This window comes from Suricata suricatta, chromosome 15 (genome assembly GCF_006229205.1).
Source record: "Suricata suricatta isolate VVHF042 chromosome 15, meerkat_22Aug2017_6uvM2_HiC, whole genome shotgun sequence".
NCBI lineage: Eukaryota > Metazoa > Chordata > Mammalia > Carnivora > Herpestidae > Suricata > Suricata suricatta.
Window position 1 is genome coordinate 2069764 of NC_043714.1, and position 12373 is coordinate 2082136.

Here is a 12373-nt window from a genome sequence, read left to right on the forward strand (position 1 = left end):
AAAAAAAAAAAAAACAAAACGAAAAAAAAAGAAAAAAATAACAACCCGAAGGAATTAAAAAAAAAAAAAAAAAGCAAGCAGCAGCTCCCTCTGGTGGATAGGCTTGGTTTGATGGGGTAAGTCTTGGAGTCTGCTCTCAGAGGCTCCGCCCCTGCCTGAGGCGAAATGAGCAGCAGGAGGTGAAGTGCGCACCTTCACAGACTCAATTGCAGAGTCCCCACCCCCAGTCAGGATAGCGATTGCAATGGGGGAAAGGAAAAAAGCAAAAAGCAAAAAACCGAGACTCTCTTAGTTTCTGATAGCTTTGCTCAAGACGCTGTGCGCTCCTGGAAATGTGCTGGGAGCTCCTACATTCTAAGCGCGCGCCCGGGCCTCCACCCGCCACCGACTCTTTGTTGAGGGTCACTTCGGTGTGCGCCTTATTTCTTCCCTGTGGGGACCCAGGATTCGCGCAGTCTGTGCAGGGGGTGAGGTGCGCCGTGAAAATGCGGTCCGTGGTCCCGTTCCCAAAACCAAGTTCGAATTGCTCGTGCCTGGTGCAGTCTCAGCTCCGGCTGCTTCCCGCTGGGGAGCGTGCCTCCCCAGCGCAGCTGCTTCTCACAGCCACAGATGCCTCTGATTCCCCGCAGAGATGGCTTAGGGCTGGGGGCTATTCCTTCTCTTGCTCCCCGCTACCCAGCAGTTATCTATGGAGTGGGTTTCTGTCTCCAAGCGCAGCCAAGCATTCTATACCTCTTCCCTGGAGACAGTTCTATGAGCGTGTTCCGACTGTCTCTTCCCTTTGTCTCTCGGGTGCTGCACACTTGCGCCACGTTGGGCTGGGGATCTTACCTCCCCTGCCCGTCCCGGGCTGGCCCGTCCTCGGATCTCCCCTGTTCGCCCCCACTCACTCAGGTATCCTTGAGGTTCTATTCCTTCTGGATTTCGTATTTTCTCCTTCCACTCTCTCAGATGAACCTAATATCCTTCTCAGTTGGAAAAACGGTGCGGAGGGAGTTTACAGAGCTCCCTTCCTCTCCGCCATCTTGGCTCCCTCCTCTCTTCTTCTATTTTGAATGACAGGCTTGCTGGATAAAGAATTCTTGGCTGCATATTTTTTCTCTTCATCATATTGAAGATATCCTGTCATTCCTTTCTGGCCTGCCAAGTTTCGTTAGATAGGTCTGTAACCACTCTGACAGGTTTCTTTTTGTATGTGAGGGCCCTTTTATCCTTAGCTGCTTTTAGCATTCTCTCTTTATCTTTATATTTTTCCAGTTTCAGTATGATAAGTAGTGCGGAAAGTTGATTCAAATTATGTCTGAAGGAGTTCTCTGTGCCTCTTGGATTTCAATGTCTATTTCCTCCCTCAGATTGGGGAAGTTCTCAGTTATAATTTGATCAAGCACCTCTTCAGGATTTTTTTTCTCTTTCTTCTTCTTCACGAATTCCTGTGATGTGGATATTGTTCTGTTTGATTGTATTGCTCAGTTCTTGAATTCTCCTTTTGTGCTCCTGGATCATTTTCTCAGCTTCCTCTTTTTCTAACATTGTGTCTTCTAATTCATCTATTCTCCTCTCTACCTTTTCAACCTATGCAGTGTCTGCCTCCATTTTATTATGCACCTCATTTATAGCATTTTTAACCTAGTCAAAGCTATTTTTAAGGTCCCTAGTGTTTGTTACCAACAGCTTCTCTGATGTCCTCCATTCTTTTTTCAAGCCCAGCGATTAATATTATGCCAATTCTTCTAAATTCTTGCTCTGTTATGTTGCTTATATCTGTTTTGAGCAGTTCTGTGGCTGTGACTTCTTCTTGGAAATTCTTTAGAAGAGAGTTCTTCTTTTTCATCATTTTGGCTAGCTTTCTGTCTCTTGTCAGTTTTAAAAGCTTGTTATGCACCCTGCACCTGTGAGTACTGCTCTATTAAGGGAGACTCATTGACTGTCCAGGGCCTGTCCATTCAGGAGGTGTTCTTTTAATGTTGTCTCTTGGTTTCTCCTGTTTGGCCTTTGGTTATTTTATTTCCCTACTCAGTGATAGTTGGGACTCTCCACCATTTGTATTTTAGTTTGTTTCTTGAGGTAGCCTTGGAAAGAAAACCAGACAGACAAACACACAGGGAACAAAAGCTCACAAACACATAGACAAATGAAGCAAACAAACAAACCAAAAAGGGAAAGAGAAAAAAAGAAATGAAAAAAAGGGGCGGGGGGGACAAAAACAACAAAAGACAACTGACAGTCTAAAAGCATAAAACCAGAAATCCCAGCTACAAATAAAGAATAGGGAGGAGGCAGTGCTGTGGAAAAATATCACAAAGAAAAGTGACGGGTGTGGAGAAAGTGAAATTGAACGTCGACAAGGCAAAGAGACTAAAATGCTTAATTCAGTGAAAGAAAGAATAGAATATGGTAGGAGGTGAGGAGGAAAAAAAAAAAAACAGAAGAAGCTATATAGTCTGATTATTCCAGAGAGAGAAAGAAAGGAAGGTAGCATCAAAAGAATGGATTAAGTATGACTTTTAGGCAAACCAATATCCTGCTTGCCCTGTGCAGAGGAGAGGAGAGATAAGAATGAGATAAGGGAAAATATATCTGAATAGCAAGAATTGATTTCATCATGGCAATGCATCAGTGTTGGTCTTTCCTGGGCTCTGGGGAAAAAGGAGGAAACACAAGGGGGGAAGGCAGCTCTCCAGGGTGAATGGGCATGGTTCGGTGTAGGTAGGTGGGTCTAGCCTCCTCTGTGGTTCCACAGGCTGCTCCCGTACGTCCTGCCTTTGTAGTTGTGGGGTGAAGAATGGAGGCCCCCCAGTCACTCCTAGAACCAAGTGTAGCAACCCACTCTTTTGAGTCTGATATCCCTGTGCCATGGGTGTGCCAGGTTGTATTTTCCAAGCCCTGCCTCTTTTCCAAATCTTAGTCCATGTACTTTAATGATGAGATGTAGTCCTGCAGGTGAGTGGCTTCCTAGGCTGGAATCTAGTAGGGAGAAATGGGGAGCAGTTTTTCCCGGCCCAGCCTGGGACTGGGGCATTGAGCCCAAGGAATACGCGCTAGACAGAGAAAGGATGTCTCTCTCTGCACCCTGTGGTTATACATAGGATAACAGGATCCTTCTCCGACCTGGGCCGAGGTGTTTCTCTTCTTTAGAAACAGCTCTAGGAGCGTTTTCAGTCTCTCTCTCTTTTCCCCTCATCTCTCCGTGGCTCTGTGCACTCTCCGTGGCTCTGTGTTGGTGGAGGTGGGGGGCTTCCTCCCCTCCAAGCCCCCAGGTCCTAGCCTGTTTTTATCTTCCCCAGTTCGCACACACTCACACACATATGAGGCTGTCCTCTCTGTGGACTCTGTGTCTTTTCCTCCCACTCTTGCAGATCAGAGTTCTGTGGCTTCAGTCCTTCTTAGTTTGATAGATGAGGACCAGCGAAAATTACAGAGCTCCCTAGTTCTCTGCCATCTTGCCCCTCTCCAAAACATATTTTTAAATATATGACTTAAAAAGGCCTTTAAGAAGGTAACTTTTACAATTACAAAATGCCACCCTTAAAGTTTTATTTTGTAAAACTTCAAATGTGAAGCTATCAACAGTTTTTAAAAATCTCTACATTTTAGTGAATCAAAGGTATAATTTCATATAAACTTCATTTGAATAGAGGAGCAAACTAATCTGTATGCTTTAATGTTGACAGTTTTATGATTCTGGAATTGTGGGTTTGCAGAATTGTCAAAATATCACCACCAGCCTTGGACATATCTGGCACTTTCACTTCATTCTTTTGAAATAGGTTTCTTTATCATTGATGAAACAAAATTGGATTTGATGTGACCTAGGCTTTCTTCTGCTTCTAAAATGATGTGACTTTTCTCTGTGACATATATCCCAAATTCATTAAATTCATTATAGTTACAAAATATTGATTATATAGTTAATATTATAAGACTTGACTTTTACCAGAAGTGGGTATTTTATGTTTATCTTTTTTCACCTTTTTTTGGTTTTCTAATTATTTATAAGGTACAAGTGAATTTAGCAACACTTCTCAAGACAGTTTTACACATAAGTTATAACAGATGTATGTTTATTTTTTCTTTCTTCCTTTTCAGATCTACTACATAAGGTATGTTGCTTAGTTCCTTTTAGACATAACCACTGATGTTTAAGTTTTGGTTTTCATGAAGGTAAAATTGGTAGATAGCATTATATAAGTTTCGGGTATACAATGTTATAATTTGACATCTATATACACTACAAAGTGATCATCAGCACCAAAAATCTAATTACTATCCATCAGCATAGAATTGACTCACTTCACCCATATTCATTTTTTATCCATCCCCAACCCCCTCTCCTCTAGTTTTCCTCAGTCTTTCTCTTTGTGAGTTTGTTTTTGTATTATTTGTTCTTTTGTTTTGTTTTGATTTTAGATTCCAAATGTGAGTGAAATAATATGGTATTGTCATTCGCTGTCTGACTTACATCACTTGGCATCGTACCTGTGTGTCCATGTTGTTGCAAATGGTAAGATTTTATTTGTCTTTGTGACTGAGTAGTATTCCATTTTATATACCACCTTCTCTTTATACATAATTCATCAAAAACACTTAAATTTTTCCAAATTTTCGCTATTGTAAAGAATGCTCCAAATGAAAGTTAAGGGTGCATATATGATTTAAATTAGTATTTTTATATTCTTTGGATAAACAATCAGAAATGAAAATGGTGGATTGTACAACATTTGTCTTATTTATTTTTTGAAGAAATTTTGTACTGGTTTCCTTAATGGATTCACCTATTTACATTCCCACCAACCCTACCGATGGGGTTCCGTTTTCTCTACACCCTCACCAATTCTTGTTATTTCTTACCTTTTAGAATATAGCAGTCCTAACACTTGTAAAGTAATGTTGCGTTAGGATTTTGATTTTCATTTCCCTGATATTTAGCTATAGTGAATAGCTTTTGGTGTGCCTGTTGGCCACCTATATGTCTTCTTTTGGAAAAATCTCTATCCAGATCCTCTGCCTGTCTTTAAATTATGTGGTTTGATTTTTTTTATTATTGGGTTTTCCTTGTGAGCTTTCTATATATTTTGGATACTAAGTCCTTATTATATATATGGTTTACAAGTAACTTTTCTAATTCTGTAAGTAATCTTTTAATTTGGGTGATCATTTCCTTCACTATTGCCAAAATACTTTTAGGTTGACATAGCCCCCTATGTTTATTTTTGCCTTTGTTTCACTTTGTTTTGAGGTCAGATCCAAAAACACATCACTAAGACTGACACAAAGAGCTTATTGCCTACAATTTTTTTCCAGGATTTTTATGGTTTTACATTCAAGTCTATTATCTATTTTGAGTTACCTTTTGTGCATGATGAGAGAGAGTGCTCTGGTTTCGTTATTTTTCATTTGGCTGTCCAGTTTTCCTGGCACCATTTATCGAAGACTGGTTTTTCTCCATTGTACATTCCTGGCTCCCTTGTCATGAATTATAATTCCCATATGTGTGAGTTTATTTTGGGGGTCTCAATTCTGTCTTCTTGAACTGTATTTAAGGCCAATATCATACTGTTTTGATTATTATAGCTTTGTAGCATAGTTTGAAATCAGAGAGAATGATACCTCCACCTTTGTTTTTTATCAAGATTGTTTTGGCTATTTGAAGCCGTCAGTGGTTCCACACAAATTTTAGAACTATTACTTTGTCATTTCTGTGAAAATGCCTTTGGAATTTTGGTAGACATTCTATTGAATTTGTAGACTATTTTGCATGTTATGGACATTCTAACAATATTCATTCGTCTGATCTATGGGCCCAAAATATCTTTTAATTTTGTTATATCTTTTTAAATTACTTTTGTCAATGTCTTATAGTTAAGACTTGATGTTTAAAAAACAAAATGACCTGAGAGGGACATCAGTAAGATGATAAAATAGAAGCCCAGCCTCTGGTACCCCCACAGAGAAGCAATTACTAACAATATATAGGGCAAATTGTCTTTATGACATTTCCAATAAAACAGGATAGAATGTGCAGCACTTCAGGCAAGCACAGAACCAAAAGCCACATCAAAGTAGGTAAGAAAGCATGTTGTGCTTGCCAGCTATGGCCCACTCCTCTACCCTGAAGCAGCATGATATGATTCGGAGACACACACAGTGACTAAACTGAAACATTTACTAGGCATAGCTGACTTCATTAAGCAGAAGACACAACAAGCTTAAAAATAAAGATCACTTGAAATTCTTCATTAGGAGGAACAAAAAGAAAAGAATAAAGACAATTGAAGAGAGCCTAAGGGGCTTATGAGCAAACAAATCACTATATTCTTGATGGGAGTTACAGATGGAGAAAAGAGAGAAAGGAGAGGAGGGCCTATCTAAAGAGATAATGACTGAAAACTTCCTAAATTCAAGGAAGGAAAGGGACATAAAAATTAAAGAAGTGCAATGAACTCCAAAGGATAAATCAAAGGGGCTCACACTGAAACATGTTTGAAAGGAGCAGTATCACCCAACTCAACACATTCATGTGGAAACCAGCCATGTTATCATTGTGTTGTGCTTTATTCTTTCAACTTGTGTTTCCTGCCCGTATTCAGGTTGGTCAGAATAATATCACCAATTACATAATTGTTACATATTCATCTTTCAGAGGAACTCAGTTGTGTAAATATGTTGAATGCAGTAATGATCCAAAATCATCAGTATTATAATAACATATATATATATATATATATATATATATATATATATATATATATATATGAGATATATAGGCTTACACATATTCAGCTCTTTGGAGATATATTAATATAAGTGGATACATATATAAGTGGATTTGGAAGTTAATATAGAGACAGGTAATTGCCAGATAGTCTATTTAATTTTGTATCATGTTTAGCAATAAAGCAAATTGAAAATGGTGATTAAGGGAAAAATCCATTATAACTGGAATTGTTTATGGACAATGAGTGTATAAATACATAAAATGTATATGCACATTTTGGTGAATTAAATAGAACTACTATATAAATACTACTAATGTGTTGATGTCAACTCTTGAATAATTTTTGCATCTAATTACTTCACTTCTTATTGTAGATTCTTCAGGTTTTTATTTTCTTTATGTAGTTTCTTAAAGAAATGAAATGTGCATTTATTTGCTTGGGCTACCATAATAATGTACCAAAAACTGGTGACTTAAACAAAGGAAATACATTTTTTCACACTTCTGGAAACTAGAAGTCCAAGATCAAGGTACCAGTAAGACTGATGTCTTCTTTCTCCATTCTTGGTATGTAGAAGGTCTTTTCCTCCATGTTTTCACATGACATTCTCTCTGAGTGTGTCTCTTTCTTAATCTCCTCTTATAAGGACACCAGCCATATTGGATTAAGACTCACTCTAATGAGAATTTTAATATTAGTAAGTCTTTGAAGACCTTGTCTTCAAATTCTGAGGTATTAGGGGTTAGGACTTCAATGTATGGATTTTGGGAGTACACAATGCCCATAACATTATATGGGCACATTTTAAGCCAAAATTTAAAAAGTACAAATTAAACGTGCATATGTGTAAGACCACGTGTGAATATATGTATATGATATGCATGTGCACAAAATCTGAACTAAGGTCAATTAGGTGGAAAGAAATTTCTAGACTGAGAATGTCACAAAATATTTTAGGTATAGCTAGAAGCCAGAATGTAAACTAATATATTTATATATCCTAATATGTAAATTGTGGTACAGATGGCTGGATGTTTATCATATTCCAATTTATCTGTTTCTGCTTAGATATTTAAAATTCTGATAAAGGAATATTTAAAAAGTTATGGAGATAACACATTAAAATTAATATTGAATTCTTCAATAGAATTTGGAACAATGTTTTCTCGACTGATAGAACACACATTTGATGACTGAGATTTTCTCTTTATTATAATAACATTTTTTTTCAAAATGAAACATGGTTTGTAATATCAGATCAAAAAGAATCTTGGCAACTATTCCTAGTACCTTCTCCTCTTAACTAGTTCTATGCCTATATAATTTGCCAAGTTTTATTGTGGGATTATCTCCACATATAATTATAGCTTAAAAGCTAAATACACTTTACCTTGGTGCTAATATCAAAATAGTTTGGATCTCTATATTATGTGTAACTGTGCCATGTATATTCAATAGGTTGTTTACTTTAAAGTTAAATTATCATGTGTTGAAAAAAAAGTGTTTGTGAAGGATTTAAAAAATGGGTATTTTCATTCATTGAAAAAGAGAGCATGCATCATCAAAATATTTGTGGGAAATTTGGCAATATTTATAAAAAACTTTAAAAATAAAAATTTTCTTGATTAACCAATTCTGCTTTAAGAATCATCCTCCAGAAATTTTATGCAGTTGTGGACAGATGGGTGAATAAATAGATAAATAGATAGATAGAAAGGGAGGGAGAGGTGTTTATCACAGTACCGTTTTTACACTATAAATGTAAAACAACTCAATTTCAAAGTAAGAGGATTTGTTCACTAAACAACTATATACATTAAGTGTATCTATGTAATAAGCTACCTTGCAATCATTAAAATAAAAATATATTCACACTTGCATAATATCTTAAGCAATTTATTATGTTAAAAATTTAAAGGTTAAAATCAAAACACTTCTTTATACTCTCTTGCCATATAGTATAACTCTAACACATATATATAAACATACATACATGTACACAAATGTGTGCATACATAATTTATATAATTATATGAGTAGATATGCTTGTTTGCATATATATATTTATCTATCTTTTGAGACAGTTTCAGGGAGAGAAACAAAGTTCCCTTGAGAAAGACTATTTATAATTTTTCAAAGTATTTTTCTGCAGTTCAATTCATCTTATAGAGCTTATATATATATTAGTGGGTAGAGTTGAATTATAATTTTTTCAATTTCATATAAAAATATATGTACCTAAATAAATGCTTAAAAATAAATATTTCTTTAAATTTGTGACTGTGGTGAATGGACATTTACAATAGTGTGGACTCCTCAATGAATCGAGTAAATGTTCACTCTATCTATCATGATGCTGGAGTTGTGATTGATCACATGTGTCTCATCAGCTAGTTACTGTTGTGAACTTCACGGACTATAACAAGCTCTTTCTTACCTTGGGATTCCACATGTCCTATTTTTTTCACTTCATTCACACAAAATGAAGTTTCATCATTATTTTCTTCTTTCAAACTATATGTTATATCTTCTAAGAGCACCTTACTTATTTTCCAGTCTAAATTGAATTTCATAGCAATGATCTCATTTTGTAAACATATAATGTTGTTGCATGATTAATTTGTTAAATAGTTCATTCTCCCACTTGGCAATGAACTCAGTGAAGGCCACAATATGCCTGCTTTTTTTCTCCAATGCATATTCCACACCAAATACTATTCAGCATATTGAAGGCAGTAAATATATACTTGTTAGAGGCAACAATAAAATAATTTTACTAACATCACATACAAGCTTGCCTTCAGGCCCCGATATGGTACACAAAGAACGCAGTGTTCTATTTGATAATTGTATACATTTATTTTGATTATTAAGCTAAGATACCAAGTTTCTTCTGAAGCAAATCTTTTGAAAAGCATAATCACTCACAAAATATGAAAAACTACTCTTATTTAGAATATTCACATATTTTTCTATAGGTCTGGAGATAATTTCCTAAAGGAAAATTCAGGCAGGTATGAGTTTATTAATGAAGCAATTTCCTAAGATAATCTGTAAAATGGGAGAGATATTTATGTATAATTGCTGACATCACCCAAATCTTTAAATACTGATCACCTGAGTTGGAATGTTAATGTCAATATCTGTTACAATTTAATATTTCTGGTTTGTATGATGAGGAAAATATATTTCAAAAGGATAACATGTATTAAAAAAAAGAAGTAACAGCTTTGTAAAGTCTGGTTTGAAATGAATTCTTATTATTGTGTTATTCAGAAAATGAGTAAATATCACTCTAAATCCTTTCCAAGATAGCCACTTTAGCCTCATTTTCTCTAGGTTATGATTAAATTAAGATAAACAAATAAATTTATATTTTTAGTAAGTTTTATAAAAAGAAAAGTATGGAAAACCTCCATAGGTCTGTGTGACTAATTATATTATATGGGAATAAAAGTCAATTGACTTTTGCTTTTGGCAAGTAATCTGGGCAGCATCTCTCCGCCTTCCGGAGGGTTCTCTGCCCCTGGAAACATCGGAGGCTGCTGTCCCATAAAAGGCTTAGTCCTTTGTTCTCCTGTGGACTTCCCTGGCCCACCCTGACCGGACCAGGGAACCTCGCCAGAGAGTGCTTCCAATAAAAGCCTTTTACATTTATTTCTGACCCTGAAATAAAGGGTGCTCTGATCTCTTTTCCCGGTCTCTCCATTTTGTGGCTTTTTCACTACTCCAATTTTAACCTTACAACTCTTACTAGCAAGAAAATCATTTATATGTTCTTAAATTGTGATGTAAAATATTTAGCCAACTTATTGATGGACTCCATGGCAGGCAGTTGTACAAACTGATGTGTATGAGCCTTAAATACCATGTTTAAAATTTTATATTTACAGTTTTAGAACTAGGGGTTTTCTCCTATACACAATAATGTAATACATGGATAAGTTCAACTGATGTTTAAGAAAAAGCGTTTAAAATGTCACTCATTGTTTGAGGAAGAAGGATATGTCTTCTTTTACTGTGTTATTCTCTATAGTATGTGGCAGATATATAGCACATTGCTTTGATAAGGAAAAAAGAACTACACTTGCCTTTGTTTAGCTAGTAGTGCCATGATGGCTAGTGTTTATAGACTAGTCGTCTTCCAAATAATCTAAAAGGGTTTTATGTATATATTTTCTATTCATTCTCAGAAAAACATCAGTGAGAAAGTGCTATCATTTTCACCACGGCACAGATAAGTAAAGTGAGATACTATTAAGTGACTCTTAGGCCATGCCCTTAGTAAGAGCAGAGTCAGGGTGGTTCAAGCATGTCCTCTCATGACTCTCGTTACTTTACGGTCTGTCGGAGACCACGACACTCAAGGGGTCATCACATGTATTAGTCAAGCTCTGTACTAAGTATTCAAGTCCCCACTTTATAGACCAGTAATGAAAGTCCTGAATTATTATGTAATTTTCCAAACAGAACGGAATTCGAAGAGAAATTGTATTGAAAGATAAAGCCAGGTCTTTGAGTCCAAAGTCAAAATTCTTGAAAATAAAATTGGTAAAAGTAGAGAAATGGCTTATTCTTAATCTTATGTTGTATAATGTCAGCTTTATCAGTAAGTGGGATGATGTAGACTGAGCTTTATTTCTCTTGAAATTTCTAGGAATTATAAGATATTTATAGTACTAGTTACCAGTAAAAGTTTGAAATATAAGTTTTGTTGATAGAACTTATCATTGTGATTGGTGGGAGCAGCGAGCTCTATTAAAAGAAATACTCTTGGGGCGCCTGGGTGGCTCAGTCGGTTAAGCCTCCGACTTCGGCTCAGGTCAGATCTCACGTTCATGGGTTCAAGCCCTGCATCAGGCTCTGTGCTGACAGCCAGCTCAGAGCCTGGAGCCTGCTTCTGGTTCTGTGTCTCCTTCTCTCTCTGCCCCTCCCCCACTCATGCTCTGTCTCTCTCTGCATCAAAAATAAATAAAACATTAAAAAATAAAAATAAATAAATAAATAAATAAATAATAAAAGAAATACTCTTAAAATTTTATCCGATAATGTCCCAAGTGCAGAGGCTAATGATAATGACATCTTAGAAGCATCACTTAGTAGATGGCTATTTTACAGCAATAGCAAGAATTCTGTGTTCACAAGGGGAGCCTGGGTGGCTCAGCTGGCTAAGCATTAGACTGAGTTTCAGCTCAGATCATGACCTCACAGTTTGTGAGACCTCACACTGGGCTCTGTGCTGACAGTGTGGGTCTCGCCAGGACTCGCTCTCTCTCATTCCTCCCCCCTTTCTCTCTCTCAAAATAAATAATTTTAATAATCACAATAACAATTATAAATATTCCTAATATTTCTATTTTATACATATTAATAACAATTTAATAAATTGTTTAAGTATTATTACTAAACATAAATGATTTTAATAATAAATAATTTCAAAAACATTAAAAATAAAAGTAAGCAAATACAGTGAGTTTGCCAGTTTTAACTGTGGTCACCTCCAATAACCAGCCCCTGTTAAAATCCTTACATTAAAAAGTGTTCTAACGTGCTGTATGCATTTAAAGTGGAAAAGAGTAATATTAACCGATAAATGTTACCAATTTTGAGCAACAAATTTCAATCAAAAACGTTAAACACAGACATTAGGTGCAGAA

General features: G+C 36.1%; 1 pseudogene; it reads left to right on the forward strand.

The window, feature by feature from the left end:
* LOC115279442 overlaps positions 1–11348 on the forward strand; it is a 49644-nt pseudogene extending 38296 nt beyond the window's left edge.
* Positions 11349–12373: the final 1025 nt, after the last annotated feature.